Consider the following 20,186-nt stretch of genomic DNA (forward strand, 5'->3'; position numbering starts at 1 on the left):
AGACTTGTGTTGATATGGTTTACCAGCAGTGAGATGTATCACTCACTAATATGCGGTCTGTAGCAGAGTCTCACGTGCAGTCACATGACCCCGCTTCTGATGTTTATCTCCTGCTTGTGTGATGTTCAATACCCTGAACACATGTTTCTAATCTTTTTCATCTTTATTTATATTATTATTATTATTATTATTATTATTATTATTAATAATAATATATTATGACTCTACAGCACTTACAGTTCAGAGGGTATATGTACAAAGCAAAACAGACATTACCAAGTAATAAACTAACAATTGATGCTATAGTAGTGGGGGCTTTCAAGAGTTTATAGCAGGGATGGGGAACCTTCGGTCCTCCAGCTGTTGCAAAACTACAACTCCCATCATGCCTGGACAGCCAAAGCTACGCTAAGAGCATGAGACTACAGAAATGCTAAAGGACCTAAAAGGAAATTTCTTTGGTATGAAGAACTACCACCAGCAAGGTGAGCTTGTCAAGGGCAGATAAATATGATGGCCATCTATTCATCGTTAGGCTATGTTCACACAACGTCCTAAAAAGGAGAAAGGCATCTGCTTTTTCCCGTTTAAAAAGACATCCGTTATTGCATCATATGCTTGACAAAAATGCTTTGAAGTCTATGGAATAACGGACATCTTTTTCACACATTGTATTAAATGACGGACGTCAATACAATGTTTGAAAAAGACGTCCGTTATTTCATAGACTTCAATGCATTTTTTGTCAAGCATATTAAAATGATGCAATAACGGACAACTTTTTAAACGGAAAAAGTCGACACCTTTTTCCTTTTTAGGACGTTGTGTGAACATAGCCTTATCGTGGATAGAAATTTCTTTGCAACATCTCATTGTTCCATGCCAAGGTTCTGAAGCCGAGGTGAAGAACATGATGGAATATTGACTGTGAAAGTCCCTTTTTTTCAGGTGGATTAATGTAGAGGTCTGGTTCTCAAACATCCTTCAGTGTATGTCCATAAAGGAGCTACGACAACTGTGCTTCTGCTCTCACAAAGGCGATACGTGAAAAACTATTGTAAGGGCAAATAAATTGTATGGACCACTTTGTTATGACCAAAGAAAAAGTGGTGGGAACATAGTTTAGTGTGTATTCTACACTGGCTGATTGGGATTAGGCCAAGAATCCCTGTCATACTGTGGAGGTATTGAAAGATTAGGCATATAGGAAGCTCAGTGGAAGGTAGACTGGGTGGTCTAAAAAAACAAAACAAAAAAAAAAAAACGAAATACCAAAAGGTTAAGAGACAGGTATCTGTAGACAATTCAGATGAATGGAGATTTCCTGAATTGTCTAAGTAACTTCTTACTTGCAGGAGCTTTGTTGGCCCTTCAGTTTGCACGTTGCAGCTCAAGGTTGTTATATTGGCTGCTGTGTACAAACACAGTGAATTTTAGGAGTCATACGTATGAAATTTTTGTTCCTGGACTCTAAGCAGCAAAGCATGGACTGTATGCCTCCCTGCTCCTGTCTCCCAGTGAATATGTTGGGCTGCATTCACCAGATTGTGTACGTAGCCTAGTGGATGGTAACAGAGTATACATAAGCAAGGACACCTATCTTTGGACAGAAATCCCTGCTCCTGTACAAATCAGCTGTCAAATCAAGTCTGGGACATTGGCTTATTTTTGGTCATGAGGAGTAATAGTTGTTACCCAGATATCTGCAGCAACTTAAATGTAATATGAACACGTGTTTATATAAAGTTATACTATATCCCCCTCTGTTAGGTATCTCTCCTATTTATCAGTCATTACTGTGGGTCTGTCAATCTATTGATGACTGTGGCTGCAGATGTTAAAAAAAAGTAAAATGTGAAATGTTTTTATATATAAACTACAGTAAACAGTGCTGTATTTATAGCTGCAGTCTGTAGGAGCTCCTGCGTTTGCTCTATAACTATTCTCAGTGATGTGTCAGATGTACAAGTCATTCAAGGGTTAGTTCACAATTATTTTTTATTTTTTATTTTTAAAATCAACTGGTGCCGGAGATTTCTCATTTACTTTTAATAAAAACTCTCAAATCTTTCAGTACTTATCTGCTGCTGTATGCCCTGCATGAAGTGGCGTATTCTTTCCAGTCTGGAGAGCAGGAAAAGTTTTCTATGGGGACTTACTACTGCTCTGGACAGTTCCTGACATGGACAGAGGTGGCAGCAGAGAGCACTGTGTCAGACTGGAGAGAATGGAGTAAACGTCCAGCAGGACATACAGCAGCTACAGTTACAAATCTCTGGCACTTTTTGGCACCAGTTGATTTGAAAGAAAAAAAAATTGGGTGAACAACCGCTTTAACAGGAATTGTGTTCTTCAATACAATACCGGGAATAAAACATGTGCGAGCTTGTTCTAGGTGTTGCGTAATGTCTGGGTATTCTTCTCCCATATTTACCAGGTACTGGGTTATATTATTTATTACTAATATTATTCCCAGTAACAGATTAACAGTAATGATAATGTAATAGCTTTCTGTCACCCAATACAGTTTGCATATATTTGCATATCCTGAAATACAGGTTGCTAAAAGCAAAGTTAAACAGTACTGTGTCATGGGTTACCTCACATTATAAATATCAAACTGATATATTTATCCATGTTTATGTAAACCATACGTACGCTAGCTAAAGAAGACTTCCGGGGAGTAGGACAGTGACAACAACTGCATTATATAGAAACATAGAAGATTGTCGGCAGAAAAAGATCACTGGGTCCATCTAGTCTGCCCTTTTAGTATTTTCTTTCTTATTATCTTAGGATAGATATATGTCTATCCCAGGCGTGTTTAAATTCTGTTATTGTAGATTTACCAACCACCTCTGCTGGAAGTTTGTTCCAGGTATCTACTTTTCCTATATTAGCTGAAAAAGGGGTGGCTTTCTACATTGATAATGTCAGATCAAATCAATATTACAGAATACAATCTACTATACATTAGATTGCTCTATACACAGTACTTTATAGTAATGTTATATGTGACATCTCTGTACAGGTTTATTTTAAAGTTTTATTCAATGCCTCAATTAAGTCCAGAAATGTCCAGCTCTCTATACAGTATATGACTATAGTGGCTTGCTCAAACCACTAGCAAAAGTTAAGACTTAAAGGGGTGTTCCACCCATCCCCCCCTAGAAAAACAACCCTTCTGAATCCTACTGGTCTTACTTTCCCTTGTTCACTTTATAAGGTTTTGTACATCTGCATCCATGCTAAATCTGTGCTGAGTATCTACCAAGACTCACGTTCCGGAACCTCTCCACAACCAACACAAGACAGATATCAGCAATGAGCAAATCACAGAATAAAACAAATATAAGGCCATTTTCACATTCTGTAAACACCAGCCATTTTGATCATCCCGCACGCTCCATTGTGTAAACTGACAGGTTCTCTGTGGCCGCAATTCAATGAATAGCTGCTGCAGAAAACTGACATGTCAGTTTATTGTGGCGCTGCTAGTGATCCCGGCCGGAGCGTATACTGGGGGAGATTTATGAAACATGGTGTAAAGTGAAACCAATCAGATTCCACCTTTCATTTCTCACAGACTCTTTAGAAAATGAAAGATGGAATCTGATTGGTTGCTAGGGGCAACTAAGCCAGTTTCACTTTACACCATGTTTGATAAATCTCCCCCTGTATGTATACACTCTGGATGGGATTCCATAGACGGCAAAAGATAATTCTAATGTGTTTCAATTACTGGGAAAAAAGCTTTTCGCTGGAGTACCCCTTTAAAAACGAGGCATTTCAGTTCAAGTGGCACTTGCCTGCCTATGGGGTTTTATACTTCCAGCTTTCTCCTTAGGGAGGACTTCTGGGATGGAAAAACCCCGGGTCAGAAAAGACGAAGGGTGTGCTGTATGCAGATTGCCCTAAGGAGGAAGCCAAAAGGCGAAACGCTGTGGTTGAGCAAGACAGAGGGTGCACATTTGAAATGTTATGTACTTAAAGGGGTATTCTTATTTACCTTATCCTCCATTTACAGGATAGGATGTACTATAAGTATGAGATTACAGGCACTATAATGCATCGTCGCTCCATTTACTTTCTATAGAGCTGCTGGAGATAGCCAGGCAGGGGACTTGGCTACCTTTAGCGGCTACCATAGAGAATGAATAGAGCAGAGGCATGCTCACCGATCCAGGTCTCACTAAAGCATACTTACCTCCCTGCGCTGAAGCAGCTATTTTATATGTTGCCGCAGCATCCTGCTGTTCAGCCACTTCCCAGTCATGGGTGATTCAGTGGCTGTAGTGGTGTCCTGCCTCAATTGCTTATTGGCTGGGCGGGCCAGCAACATCACTGCCCCAAGACTCAGAAGCAGCCAAACAGAGGGACGGAGTGGTTAGATAGCGTGTGTGCTTTATTATTTTAAAACAATCAATCCTCATGCACAAAAAAAGTCCCTTTTCCACTGTACCCCCTTAAAGGAGAACTAAAAATATAGTGCAGGAAAGGGGGTGTGGCAACATAATAAAGAATGTATACTTACCCATTAGCCACTGATTGGCAGAATGGGTACTTTTTCCTGGGTCATGCCGTACCTGGAGACTGGGAGATGCTGCTGAAACACTCAGACAGGTAAGTAAACATTCTTCCCCCTTCCTGCACAGTTTTTTTGTGTTTGCCAGAGTTCTTCTGCCTATACTATTTCTTTTTTTTTTTTTTTTAGTTTTCCTTTAAGTATAATAGGAGTCAATGGCCTCTTAAAAATGAAAGTCATTTTTAGGACAAGCAGACCGTCTCCTGCTTAGGTCCCATAATGGTCCAATGGTTCCTGCTAGCCTTGGCCCGCTCCCCGAGTTGTCTGAAGTGACAGGCCGCTCAGCCAGTCACCAGAACACTGGCACCGCTAGTGATAGGCTGAGCGGCCTGTCACTTCAGACACTGCCGGGAGCGGGATGAAACTAGCATGACATCAGGGAGTGCGGAAAGGAATGTACAGTTTATTATTTTACAAGGGCTAACAATGTCCGTGCAGCTCTTGGGATCTGTAAGCAAGCGGTAATCTAGCTTGATCTAAATTGGTTCTTGCTTATACCAAGTCATCAGGCCGTGTAATATGGCCCTAACTCTTCTTCACTCTGGCCAGTCGATATGGCTCCTGAACAAGTCATCCACCTATATTAACTCACAATTCCTAAACTAAACCTCCCCTTTTATAATCCCTATGTTTGCCAGAGGCTCTACATTTAAAGATGCCTGAAATGCGCTCCCGTCCTAGCCTTTGTTTTATTGCAGAAAACTATTATAGTGAATTTGTAGATAATTTTTGGGTTCCGTCAGATCCAAATCATCGTTCCAATTCGACATTCTCGCTTGTATGGTAATCATTAAGTTACGTAGCGGAATAGACCTTGTCAGGAAGCCAGCTCTTATCACTCAGAGCTCTCCTGATTAATTTTCAGTTTGGATACAGTAACCATTAATGCAGCAGGGGGCCGAGTAAATGTAAAATGATGTTTTTGAGTAACAGATACATAAATGTCAACAAACTGCAATTAATCTTATTACTTAGTGTAGAACTGCTTCAAAGTTCTCCTTTTAATACGTTATAAGAGGCATTTTCCTCCCACATATCCAGATCCACTATTAACGGTAATGTTTTTGCATGTGATGTGACATTTTTATTGTGAGATATCTGTCCTTATTTGAACTACATAGACAAGATCTATCTCTCTAAAGGAGCCTCTAGTTTCATTTTGCTTTCAAGTGCAATCTGTAATCTGCAGGTGCATGACTGCCCACGTCTACAAAACCTACATGACATCCCCTGATCTGACAGGTATGCAGCTGTTACTGAGGACATCTCTGCAGTCTTCCCGATCATGTACTCTCTTAGTAAGAATCACATTACAATACCACAAATATGAGATGTGATGGATAACATGCTACATTAATTTATGAGATATTTATAGTATCGGTAATGTGAATAAGTTTTTAATTGTGAAGAATTCAGCACCACTGGGACTGACACTCCGTCTAAACAAAATGTTTACTACCGATAGACGTGGACACCGACACCTGTCACATTACGATTTTGCTGCAAAGCAATGATATTAATTACATTATTAATTATCCGCCGTGCATTTCAGTAAATGTAACTATCACACAATTATCCGGTGTAATTACTGTAAATGTAGCAAATCGGAGTTATTTCCAAATGCACTTTGCACAGTATGAAAACTAATAAAACTTGTCAGGAAGCGTGTTTTATTTTCATTTTTCTGGACTGAGTGTGAATATTGGAGCTTTCTGTAATGCGGAATAGCTCGGAATCGCTGTCATAGCTGTGAACCATTATAACCTCTTACTCTGAAAGACATTTATTTTCTAAAGAAATTCAAACAAAAATTGAGCGTGTAGAGAAAAAACTATCCAGGATTGCCTCGAAATTCGGCACATTAGCCAGGCTTCCTCTGCTAAACTCACGTCTGGTGCTATAAGTGTTTTCTTTCTATTTTAGTATCAGCATCTGTCAGTCCTTATATCCAACCTGGTGTTATGCCATCAAAACATGAACAACTATGTTTGTGGCCACAGAGCTAAAGAATATGGCACAAAAAAGAATGATTTGAGTATGTAAATGTTCCGGGTTTAAAGGAGAACTCTGGCCAAAAATCCAGAGCCGGCAGGAACATAACCAAAAATCTATACTTACCTGTCCCACCGCAGCACTGCAAACCACTCTCAGACTCTTACCAACCTCCTGCAGCTCTCTCTCCTGCAATGTCACCATCTGTCTCAGGAATGCCCGCACAACCTGTCAGTGACTGAGGCAGGACACTGCTGCAGTCACTGACTGGCTGAGCAGGCCCTTACTGTTGGATCGTGCCGACACCAAAACCTGGGAAAAACTGGAGCATTGCGGGAGTCAGTGAGCCAGGGATGTGGCCCTGCAGGGGCACAAGAACGGGTAAGTATAGATTTTTTTTATTACATTCCTGCACCCGCCTGCTGGCCCTGGATTTTGTATTTTAGCTTCTCCTTTAAAGGCTTTGAACACCTTTCATATGATTTAATTTTATGCAAAATTAAGCAACTTTATAGTCTCCATTAGGTTAATGGGGCCTCCCTAAAGCGGAATTTAACTTCTAAAGCCACCATTAATCAAATGCTGCAGGATCAGCAGTCATGTGCCACACAATTGCCTGAGGCTCAAGGTTCACTCATCTCTCGTAGCACGGGGTTGCAGGAAAATAATAAACAGCCTAAACTTTCATTGCGCTGCTCCAGGGTCAACGGAAGTCAATGGAAGTCATTTTCCAGCTGCACTGTCACTGATCGGCTGAGCGACTGCCCACTCAGCCAGTCAGTAAGGGCCCTATTACACCAACAGATATCTGACAGATTATTTTACAGATTTTTGAAGAAAAAGCCAGGAATGGGTTTGAAAAGAGGAGAAATCTCAGTCTTTACTTTACGACCTCTTCTCTGTTTACAGTCTGTTCCTAGCTTTGGCTGAAAAAATCTGTCACATAATCTGACAGACATCTGTTGGTGTAATAGGGCCCAAACTCGGGTGGCCTAGTCACTGATTGGCTAATGGTGCTTTTAGACGGAGTGATAATTCGCCCGATCGCACGATTAACGATTTTGAATGAACGATGTGTTTTTTATAACGATCAGCGTTTAGACGGAACGATACATCGTATGGAAAAATCATTTTGCGATTGTTTTGGGATCGCTTAAGCCTATCTCACACATAGGTTAAATCGGTGAACGACTGTTTAGACGGAACGATCTGCAAATTTTTTGCGAACGACGAACGACAATTTAAGAACATGTTGAAAGATTCGAATCCGATTCTTATCGCGCAAATTCGAACGATAATCGTTCCGTCTAAAAACACCAAAAGCGACCAATCGATCAGCTGGGTACGTGACTTTGCAGCTAAAAGAGTTGGGTACATGACATTGCAGCTGTAAGACCTGCAGGTCACCGTCGGCTGTCAACGGGATCAAGGATAGGTAAGTATAGTTTGTTTATTATTTTTCCACCTTTTGCAGCAAAACTCGTTGCGGATCCCGGCCCTGTGTAGTCAATGGCAGACAGAATCGCAGCAGGAATGTACATCCCTGCTGCGAGTTTGTCCGCAGCCCGCCCTGTTAACCCCCCCGCCGCTGGAGCTGATACTTTACATGATCCCGGCCCCGGCTTCCTTCGGCTTGCTTTGGCGGATCCCGGCACGTCCTGCTCGGCCGATCCGTGCGCTGCCCCGCCGCAGCGCACTGATTGGCTGAGTGGGACAAGAAGACACCGGGAGCCGCCAAAGCAAGCAGGAGGAAGCCGGGGCCGGGATCAGGTAAAGTATCAGCTCCGGCAGCGGGGGGGGGTTAACGGGGCGGGCTGCGGACAAACTCGGACAGATTCTGTCGGCCATTGAGTAAACAGGGACGGGATCCGCAAAGAGTTTCGCTGCGTATTCGCAGAGAGAAACTCGCTGATGATACGTTAAGTGTGTTTGTACCCTTAGTTACATTGATATCAAATCTGCTGCGGATCCTGTACGTGGGAACACACCCAGCAAAATTTAGGCACATTTTGTACACAGATTTGCCCCTTGCACTGTAAACAGAACGTCACTGTGTTAACAGTACTTTTCTTTTTTATTTTTCAGCTAGATTGTAATTTAAGAGTGGGTTCATACATAATGTATCCGCAGCGGATTTCACAGCGAAATCCCCTGTGGATCTCTTTACTGTCACTTTCAATGAGATTATATACTCACTGTGGAATTGTCATCCCACTGCGTGTATGTAAGCGGCAGCCCCCTTAACCCCTCACAGCCCGGTACATACACTATTGGTCCGCGCTCTGGTTTGCTTTGGGGGTTCCCGGTGTTTGGACGTCCCTCTCAGCCAACCAGTGGGGACTGCGACGGGGCAGCGCACTGATTGGCTGAGCAGGACGTCCAGACGCAGAGAAACCCGACACAAGCCACAGCACGGACCAGTAATGTATGTACCAGGCCGCGGGGAATAAGGTGGCTGCCTTTTACATACGCGCAGCAGGAAAACTGCTGCGGATACGTTATGTGTAAACCCACCCTAAAGGAGAACTGACAGGTTAGAAGACTCCAACCTGCTGTTCTGTTCCCTTGTGGCTGTTGACATTGGGAACGGAGTTAATTTTTTTTGCCCCACTGGCCTATCCATCTTCATGAGTATAGAGGTGGCACCCTACAGTGACGTCACAGATTCAATATTCAAGAGAAGGGGTTGGCCGGATTGGTGCACTGAGGGCAGTAGTCCCTCCCCCAGTGCACTAAAGACTGTTTTAGGGTAGCTTCACACGTACCGTATGGCAGCAGATTTGACTAGATGAATTAACACAGCATTAAATCCGCACTGTCAAATCCGCTGCGGATCTGCTGCGGATCCGCAGCAGATTTGATGGTGCAGATTTGATGCTGTGTTCATTGAGTCAAATCGGCTGCAGATCTGCTGCGTGTGAAGCTACCCTTATATAAGAAAATGAGATCCTTGTCAGCTATTATATATAAATTTGTTCGTTGAGAATATATGAATTTGTGTTGGTTCTCTTAACTCCTAGGTGGCCAGAATACATATATTTATGTTCTAGCCACTGACATCCCATGCATCTTGAAACAAAAACTGAAGAACGTGCAACTCCTATATGGCAGATGGCATTGTATGATATATCGCTCTGCCAATAAAGGAATCAGGCTACCATTGCGGTGGAGATATATCTCTGAAGTGATGGAAAGTGGAAATGATCAGGGACATGTAACAATTTACATGTCAAACCCTTAAAGGGGTTATCCAGCACTACAAAAACATGGCCACTTTCCCCCTACTGTTGTCTCAAGTTTGGGTGGGGTTTTGAAACTCAGTTCCATTGAAGTAAATGGAGCTTAATTGCAAACCGCACCTGAACTGGAGACAACAGTAGGAGGAAAAATGGCCATGTTTTTGAAGCGCTGGATAAACCCTTTAAAGTGAGCGCCTTATTCTGCAAACGAACCCATAAGCTTTCTTCCTTCAATTGGGCAGTTACTATTAAAAAAAGACAAAAAACTGTGATATCATCCTGCATCTTTAAACAATCTTTCTGTACACAGATAAGGGTCAGTTACCCGGCAGTGTTGATCCAGAATAAGGCAAAAAAAAACAACTCATGAGTAAAAGTCAAGTCTCCTCAACTTGTGTAGATGAATTCCTTCCTAACAGCAAATCAGAATAAATCTCTGGATCGATTAGCTTAGGGACTATAACCAGTAATAGATCCTGCGAGCAGGGCCATGACTCTTCGGAGGAGATTTATCAAACATGGTGTAAAGTGAAACTGAATCAGTTGCCTCTAGCAACCAATCAGATTCCACCTTTCAGCATACAGCAGCTGATAAGTATGGGAAGACTTGAGATTTTTAATTAGAAGTAAATTACTAATCTACAGTATATAACTTTCTGAAACCAATTGATTTGAAAGAAAATATTTTTGAAGGAGTACCCCTTTAAGCGAATATAGCTGGAGAAGTCAGTTGCATTAAATCTATTTTAACCACTTCTTTTTCCCTGTGAGTGTGGATGTATGAGACCTTGTACTTTGTGAGACAAAGTTGTAAACAAACAAAAAAACTTCCAAAACATTTTATACCATTCAGTAATAACAGTAATAATGTTATTCTGTGGGTTGGTAGAAATGCAGCAATGCAAACTATGCATAATATAGATTGTTTTTCACATTTTTATATTTTTGCACAGTGAAAACAGTTTTAGGCTATGTTCACACTGCGTATGAATCCGTCCGTAGATCGTACGCCGCCGTACATGTGCGGCTGAAACTACGGGCGTGGGAAAAATAGACATGCGGCCGGATGCGTACGAACCGCGAACATACGCCCGTAGTACAGATATGCTTCCCTAGCTTGTTTCGAAGCGATCTGAGGCAGGTCATTTACTTGGAAATCTTCACCCAGCCCCGTAAACCACACAGAACCTTTTGGATCGAAAAATCAAGTTCAATTCGGCTGAAATAATAATAATAATTTTTATTTATATAGCGCCAACAGATTCCGCAGCACTTTACAATACTAATAATAAGTACTTCGTACGGGACCGCATGGAAATCCACGGCCGTGAGTTTCAACATTTCCGTCCTCAAACAATGGTCTTGTTCATTTTTCACGGCGCCGTATACGATCCGGCCGTAAGCTCATACGTAGTGTGCACTGTGCGCGCGTATATTGTATACTTTCAAGCGAACGCATCAACCTCAAAACTACGTGCGTATATTCGCGGTTCGCACTACGGACGGATTCATACGCAGTGTGAACATAGCCTTAAACAGGTTTATGAACAAAAAATCCTTTTAGTTTTGCTGCATTCCAAGAGCTTAAACTTTTTACATTTTCCATCGCCCCAGCCATATCATGGCAGAGTTTTTTCTTTTTTTCTGAATGATGCATTGCAATTTTTACTGGTACAGTTTTGAGGTGCCCACAATTTTTGAGATGTTTTTTAAGTAGGGTATGGCATTTACAATGAAAATTAATATACATGTTTAGTTGCTCAAGTTATTATGAAAGTATATTTATGAAAGGGTGTAAATATACACCCGGTGTAAACTGCCCACAGCAACCAATCACAGCTAATCTTTTATTCTACCAAAGCTGAAAGCTGAGCTGTGATTGGTTGCTGTGGGCAGTTTACACCAGGTGTATGTTTACACCCTTTCATAAATCTCCCCCGTTGTGTTCATGGTGATATTGTGTGTTGTTTTTTTTACACTATTAGGTTACAAACCCACTTGGCGGGTCTGCAGCGAGTCTCCATGCTGCGTTTTTGCAGCGAGACTCGCTGCAGATCCCGGCCCTATGCTTTTAATGGCAGACAAACACGCAGCAGGGATGTACATCCCTGCTGCGAGTTTGTCTGCAGCCCTCCCCATTAACCCCCCGGCCGCCGGAGCTGATACTTCACCTGATCCCGGCTCCGGCGGTTCCCGATGTCTTCAGCAAGCCGTAGCGGGGACCAGGTGAAGTATATGCTCCAGCCAGCCGCCCGCAGCCCCGGCCGCCCGATCGCCCCCCCCGGCCGCCCGATTGCCCCCCCGCAGCCCCGGGCGCCCCCCCGCAGCCCCGGCCGCCCGATCGCCCCCCCGCAGCCCCGGCCGCCCCCCCGCAGCCCGATCGCCCCCCCCGCAGCCCCGGCCGCCGGCCGGGGCTGCAGGGGGGCGTGTAAGCGATCGGTGCTGCGGGGGGGCATGCGGCCGGGGCTGCGGGGGGGGGGCGATCGGGCGGCCGGGGCTGCGGGGGGAGATCGGGCGGCCGGGGCTGCGGGTGGGCGGCCAGGGCTGCGGGGGGGCGATTGGGCGGCCGGGGCTGCGGGCGGCTGGCTGGAGCATGGCTGCGGGACTGGCGGGCGGCCGGGGGGTTAATGGGGTGGGCTGCTGACAAACTCGCAGCAGGGATGTACATCCCTGCTGCGTGTTTGTCTGCCATTAAAAGCATAGGGCCGGGATCTGCAGCGAGTCTCGCTGCAAAAACGCAGCATGGAGACTCGCTGCAGACCCGCCAAGTGGGTTTGTAACCTTACAAAATAAAAAAAAACTGTATTAGTGCTTACTTTTTTTAAATCCTTATTGTTTTTAAGGGATATTCTGATTGCATATAACTTTGGTTTATGCTGGGTTTACAAGGATCGATAATTCCCGATAATTCGATCGTTTAACGATTTTGAAGCAACGATTTGGTTTTTATAACAATCAGCGTTTAGACGAATAAATCGTTAGAAAAATCGTAAGAAAGATCGTCAATGCGATCGTTTTTAAGATCCCTTAAGCCCATCTTTTACATAGGGTGAATCTTTGAAAGACTGTTTATACGAAACGATCTGCAAATTTTTAGCGAACGATGAACGATTTGAGAACATGTTGAAAGATCAAAATAAATGATTTTTTGCTCATCGCTTGATCGTTTGCTGTGTTTACAGCACGATTATCGCTCAAATGCGAAAATTTGAACGATAATCATTCCGTGTAAACGTAGCATTACTCAGCAAATCAAGGCAATACTGCTTGTCACTAATCAGTAGGACCACCCACTAGGCCGCCCAAGTCCAAAACATGCAGACAATATCACAGTTTGCTCAAGAAATCCTGCTTTATACAAGGCTTCTGGCAGATCAGACACTATGTAACAGATTCTCAATATGTATTTTTGTTATTCAGTTTTATTAAAGAGTATTTCTAGCACAAACAGTGATGGAATACACAGTATATTTTAAGAAATCACCGAAATGCAGACAATTAGTTCCAGGCTCCAAAAATGATTTTTTATTCTGAATAACATGTAGAACAGATGAAACAAACAAAGAGAAACAGCTGAATATGTGATATTATAAGTTACTGTACAGTATAGCAATCAGCATGTGGTGTATAATGTATAGTAAGTGTATAAGAATAATAATAAAAAAATAAAAAGAAGCAGTTTGTAAATACTGGATGGAGCTACAGATCCCCATAATGCTGTAGCGCAGTACAACAGGCTAGAATAGAGAAGCAGGGCTGCTGTCAGAGGTCTGTTTGATCACATGACAGCAATGGGCAAGGGGTGTGTGTTCAGCATGAACCAATCAGGAAGTAATGGCACTTTTACACAGAGCGATAATTTGCCCAATCGCACGATTAAAAATTTTGAATGAACAATGTTTTTTTAATAACGATCAGCGTTTAGACAGAACGATACATCGTACGGAAAAATCGTTATGCGATCGTTTAAGCCTATCTCAAACATAGGTGAAATCATTGAAAGACTGTTTACACTGAACAATCTGTGAATTTTTTGCGAACGACCAACGATAATTTGAGAACATGTTGAAAGAACAAAATCAACGATTTCTCGCTCGTCGTTTGATCGTTCACTGCGTTTACACGTACGATTATCATTCAGCTGCGGACATGTGACCCGGCCCCTTTAAACCCCCGGCCACCCACCGCATAGAATACTTGCTCGGCACCGGCTGTGTGAAGCTCCCGTCTCCCCACGCTCCTCATCAGCCAATCAGTGCTGCCGTGCACAGATTGGCTGATGAGGAGTGAGGGGAGCCGGGAGCTTCACACAGCCGTGGCGCTGAGCAGGTAATGTATGTTCCGGGCTGGGGTTAAAGGGGCAGTGTGAAATCCGTTGTGGATCCGGTACGTGTGAAGACACCCTATAAGTGATCTGTTATATCTGCAAAGAGGGATCACCTCTATGCTGATGCATATGGATTTAGAATGGGTTATCTTAAAAGTTCCTCTAAGTGTAATGTGCAAGTGTTCAAATGCTTTGGTCCATATACTAAAGAGTGATTAAATGGACACTATCATTATAACTTTCAAATTCTAAAACTACAGTTGTGAAATAAAGCATGTTATTTATTTCTAAAGCTATACTTACTTGTATCCAGGTCCAGTCTCCTAAAGGCAGCTTTTTAGTCTTCTGTTGGTTAAAAAAAAAGGCCAAGCACAGGAAGTACCGGCCATCTGTGCGCTCACAGAGAAGACAGTCATTTGATTGATGGACGCATTGAGCCGTGACACTCTGCTCTGGTCATTCATGTGTTTATTTTTTTCAACCAGCACAAGACTAAAATGCTGCCTTCAGGAGACTGGACCTGAACACAAGTAAGTATAGCTTTGTTTTAGAGTATTATGACTAAAAAAAATTGAATATAAATTGCAAATTTGCTTTATATCACATCCCCTGCCGATTTAGATTTTGAAAATCCAGTTCAGAGTGTGTGTATCTGTACAGCATGCACTAAAAAGTTGAGTGTGTGTGTGTGTGTGTGTATGTATGTGTGTGTGTGTGTGTGTGTATGTGTGCGCAAAACAGATTTCACAGCTGAGTGTGTGTACAGCATGCTGTGTAGAAGTGTTTGTGCGTTTACAACAGTGCGGAGCAGAGTGTGTGTACAGCAAGCAGTGCAAATCTGATTGTGGTTAAAGCATACAGTGCAGAGTTGAGTGTGCAGTGGGAGTGTGTAAAGCATGCAGTGCCTAGTGGAGTGTGTGTAATGCAGGTAGGGCAGAGTTGAGTGTGTAAAGCATGCAGTGCCTCGTGGAGGCAGGGCAGAGGGCACAGTATACAGCATGCAGTGCCTAGTGGAGGGAGGGCAGTGTATACAGCATGCAGTGCCTAGTGGAGGAAGGGCAGAGGGCAGTGTATACAGCATGCAGTGTACATTGGAGGAAGGGCAGAGTATAAAACATGCAGTGTACAGTGGAGGCAGGGCAGAGTATACAGCATGCAGTGTACAGTGGAGGCAGGGAAGAGGGCAGTGTATACAGCATGCAGTGCCTAGTGGAGGGAGGGAAGAGGGCAGTGTATACAGTGTACAGTGGAGGCAGGGCAGAGTATACAGCATGCAGTGCCTAGTGGAGTAAGGGCAGAGGGCAGTGTATACAGCATGCAGTGTACATTGGAGGAAGGGCAGAGTATAAAACATGCAGTGTACAGTGGAGGCAGGGCAGAGTATACAGCATGCAGTGTACAGTGGAGGCAGGGCAGAGAATAGTGTATACAGCATGCAGTTCCCAGTGGAGGGAGGGTAGAGGGCAGTGTATACAGCATGCAGTGCCTAGTGGAGGCAGGGAAGAGGGCAGTGTATAAAGCATGCAGTGCCTAGTGGAGGGAGGGAAGAGGGGAGTGTATACAGCATGCAGTGTACAGTGGAGGCAGGGCAGAGAATAGTGCATACAGCATGTAGTTCCCAATGGAGGGAGGGTAGAGGGCAGTGTATAAAGCATGCAGTGCCTAGTGCAGGTAGGGCAGAGTATACAGCATGCAGTGCCCAGTGGAGGGAGGGCAGTGTATAAAGCATGCAGTGCCTAGTGGAGGGAGGGCAGAGAGCAGTTTATAAAGCATGCAGTGCCTAGTGGAGGCAGGGCAGTGTATACAGCATGCAGGGCAGTGTATACAGCATGCAGTGCCCAGTGGAGGAAGGGCAGAGGGCAGTGTATACAGCATGCAGGGCAGTGTATACAGCATGCAGTGTCCAGCGGAGGCAGGGCAGAGAATAGTGTATACAGCATGCAGTGCCCAGTGGAGGCAGGGCAGTGTATACAGCATGCAGGACAGAGTGCAGGGAGGGCAGTGTATACAGCATGCAGTGCCCAGTGCAGGGAGGGCAGTGTATACAGCATGCAGTGCCTAATGGAGGCAGGGTAGAGGGCAGAGTATACAGCATGCAGTGCCCAGTGCAGGGAGGGCAGAGTATACAGCATGCAGTGCCCAGTGCAGAGTATACAGCATGCAGTGCCCAGTGCAGGGAGGGCAGAGTATACAGCATGCAGTGCCCAGTGCAGGGAGGGCAGAGTATACAGCATGCAGTGCCCAGTGCAGGGAGGGCAGAGTATACAGCATGCAGTGCCCAGTGCAGGGAGGGCAGAGTATACAGCATGCAGTGCCCAGTGCAGAGTATACAGCATGCAGTGCCCAGTGCAGGGAGGGCAGAGTATACAGCATGCAGTGCCCAGTGCAGGGAGGGCAGAGTATACAGCATGCAGTGCCCAGTGCAGGGAGGGCAGAGTATACAGCATGCAGTAAGCCCTGTGCAGAGCTGTATGGGGCAGGCAGCCCAGATGTGTAGTCCTCCCGTGCAGCACACACATCTCCATTCCGTGCTCCTGTCATGCCCAGGCTGATCACATGGCGGTGACATCAGCAGAGGTGCTGTCCCCCAGCAGCACTGACATCTCCTCCTCCTCCCGCTGGCGGCTCTGGTGCTCCCGTACGTGTGTGTCAGTGCTGCTGCTGCCTCCTCCGCCCTCCCCGCTCTGCTCCCTGTTATTCTGGCTATTGTGTATAATCCGCGCGCAGCCGCCTCACTCTAATCAAGAAGATTAGAGATTCTTGCGCGTCCGGAAATCCCAATCCCCCCCACAGCTCTCCCCCCCCCCGCTCCCTCTCCTGCCCCCCATAATTACCCCCCCCCTCCCCTCCTGCTCCCATGCCCCTTCCCCGGACGTCCACGTCGATCCCCGTCCCGCTCCCCTTTCTCCGAGCCCGCTGCTCTCCTCCCCCTCTCATCATGTCTCTCCTCCTCCTCCTCCTCTGTGTCTCTCCCAGGACGTCGGCTGATCCGGGGCCGCCAGGGAAGGGCTTGGGGCTGCAGGAAGGGAGCTGGAGCTCCGGCGGTGGCCTGGCTGCTCTTATTGTGTAGTAAAATGAGGAGGAGGAAGAAGAAGCTGCAGCACCAGCCCCGACATCTACCCGGAGAGCAGCAGCGGCGGCAGCGATAGCGGCAGAGACCGGCGGCGGCGGCGGCAGGAGGAGGAGGAGGAGGGATGAGTCAATACAACTAATAATTTAATGGGGACACAGCGAGGCTGAGACAGAAGCGGACACACACAATACACAGCAGCGGCAGCAGCGGCACAACTCCCATCCTCTGCCATTGTGTCCAGCACTGACTACACTCTCTAGCATCCTCCTGCATTGGGAGAAACTACTGAGCACTTCTTCTTCTTCTTCTCCTTGTATCCTGTGATCCTCCTCCCTCCCCCTGCTCTCACTTTCCTCACTTGTCTTTTCTTCCATTTATTGTTATTATTTATTTATTTCTCCCCCCCTCCCCCCATCAGTGTGATCAGCTCCCACCCCTACCTCCCATCTACTTATACATACACCTGTCAACTACTCCCAGCTCCAATCTGCGGCTTATCCCACATCCTGGAAGAAACTTTGCTGCTTTTTATTTATTGAATGGACTTGGCGATAGCTCTCAGCGTTATCCGCCACCCCCCCCCCTCCATACTTGATCTCCATCTTCTGATGTGTCCCCCGTTGTCACTATGCTGGGGCTTGATTTGATTGCAAGCTTCTTGGACACGTCTCCAGACTGACCGAGTGACTGCTCCCAGCTGCTGCTTCTTCCTCTTCTGAGCATCTCTCATCTACTTTTTTTTTTTATCAGAACAGTTTCCTCCTCACATCAGACTCGTCCTCCCCTTTGCACATTTTGTTCATCGCTACTAGATCTTTTTTTATTTTTATTTATTTTTTTATTTATTTTTTGCTTCTCCATACTGGGGGAAGAACGTAAACGTAACCCTATAGAAGAGAAGGATTCCTGGGGGGGTGCTGCTATCAGGAGCCGAGACTGTCTCTTTATATGTTGTGGGGTGGTGAGTATTATTCCCGATGTGTGTGTGTTGTTGTGTTGTCATACTGTGTAGCACTTCTTTGTCTCTTTAAAAGGTCAAAGGGAAATCCTGGCCGGGATTGTGGACTGGAGGCTGCAGCAGGCTTCTCGGTAACTTCCCAGGCTTCCTGTGTCTCCTGGGACTCGGGAGCGTCGTCCATGCCCTGTCACTGTTGTGTTGTGGAGTGACAGCGACGACGTGGAAACTTTTCCTCGTTCTCGCAAACACTCTTTCCAACCGGCGTTCATTGTGACTGATATCTGTGATTCGCCACCTTCCCCTTATGACCTTTTTTTTTATTTTACAATAAGTATCTTGTGTACATACAAACACGCCTCTTCTTTATATATACACAGTAGTAATTACATGATTCATAGACACTTCACTAGTCATTAACTCTGTGTGTCATCTCCACTTTTGACCCAGACGTCTTAGAAGTCGGTGAACCCTAGACACCTGCCTTACCCTCAGATGTATGGCTGGCGTCCTGGGGATACCATCCTGTCCTGGCAGAAATCGACCAATCGGGTTGGAAAATTTATCGTTTTGCAATTCAAAATATTTAATATTTACATTCAAAATATTTTCTGTTTCAATTCAAAATTGCAACTTTTTTGTTCTTAATCCCTAAGATTTCTGTTACGACTTTTATTGACGTAATGTTCGAAACTTTTCTCAAACTTTTTTTTTTTTTTTTTTTTTGAACCGATATTGATTTGTTAAGATTTTGGATATGACTTCGGGAGTAAAAATTCCTTATTTGAATGAATTGCTTAAAATGTCATTTTTTTCAATGTCTTTATGCAGGGAGTGAGATGTTGTGCTGCTTCTGCCTCTTGTCTTGTTTGAGTCTGTTGGATTCTCTGGTTGTTGTGGTACAGGCAGAATCCCTAAGATTGAAGCTTTATAGCCCCCCCCCCCCCCCCTTCTTTTTGCAGTGAATGGGTTAAGAAGAACGAGGCTCTGGCTGACAGGGATAACTACAGATAATAGTCACCGCCTTGTGCTGTCATTGTGGGTACGCTCTGCTCATCATTATTTGTAACTGAGATCTTGGTGAACTTTAGCCCTGGGCACGGTGCTTTCAATGGGGAAATTAGATGTTCTCTGGATGTTTGGTGCCGAGTTTGACGCTGATGTGGGAATTCTGCATCTTGAGGAGTAGACTGAGCTGTGTGTCTGAAGACTAGAGCAGCTAAACATGTCCCAGGAGGGGAGGAACATCAAACCCCCACATGCACCACTATAGGATTGTTACCATTCTACATAGATTATATTTCTAGATAATTCATGGAGGAATAATATGGAGCTGGTTAATACATTGATGTTTTATCTTAGATGATAGAACAGTAAATAATTCAACGTAAGGGGTAAATTCTTAAGAATAAGTTCATATGTTTGGCAGCACTTAAAGGAATAAGATGTACAAGTCAGATTATTACCCTTTGTAAGGGGTAAATTCTTAAGAATTGGTTCGTATGTATGAGATATGAGATTACTGGGAAAATTACTTCTTCATGAATAACTTCGGAGCTGAGGAGTTGGAGTTTGGACTTTCTAAGGACTTGGAGGGCTGAAGGAATTCTTAGGTGATGAGAGGAAGTGGAGAGGTCACAGGTCTGGTTACTTAGTCTTCCCGTATACAGACCAATACTATACGTTTCAGGGTAGAGCACAAGGTATTGGGTATTGCATTGAAAAACAAGTCTTCAAATTCTAAGAAGTTCCTGAGGTCTTATAACTTTCTTTGGTCCTGTTACGTTTCTTTGATCTTGTATACAAGAGGGCCCTTTCACGTGAACCTTGAGGCTGTCCTGAGAGCAGGTGCTTGTGTAGATGTAAAATAATGGCTCGGGCTGAACGTGCTGAGATGGTAGTCATGAAATAGAGGCTATAGTTTAATAGTATCTGGGCCATCTGATCGGACAGGGATTTGCTCATATAATCCATATATACTTTTTGTCCTATACTTTTAATGACACCTTTGTAAA

At 44.6% G+C, this 20,186-nt stretch overlaps 1 protein-coding gene across 5 annotated transcripts in view; it reads left to right on the forward strand.

The window, feature by feature from the left end:
* The window catches only part of SATB1 (SATB homeobox 1), a 131,565-nt gene that overhangs the window by 48,646 nt on the left and 62,733 nt on the right, over positions 1-20,186 (forward strand). The window contains exon 1 of one of the 5 annotated variants that reach the window (XM_069958698.1): positions 16,765-18,177. The exons of 2 other annotated variants lie outside the window; for them this stretch is intronic. The gene's annotated coding sequence lies outside the window, so the exon portion shown is untranslated. Of the gene's footprint in view, positions 1-16,764; positions 18,178-18,648; positions 18,724-20,186 lie in introns of those variants that run through there. 2 more of the 5 variants (XM_069958694.1, XM_069958697.1) reach the window with 2 other exon arrangements.

The sequence above is a fragment of the Dendropsophus ebraccatus genome, chromosome 2 (genome assembly GCF_027789765.1).
Source record: "Dendropsophus ebraccatus isolate aDenEbr1 chromosome 2, aDenEbr1.pat, whole genome shotgun sequence".
In the NCBI taxonomy this organism is placed as follows: domain Eukaryota; kingdom Metazoa; phylum Chordata; class Amphibia; order Anura; family Hylidae; genus Dendropsophus; species Dendropsophus ebraccatus.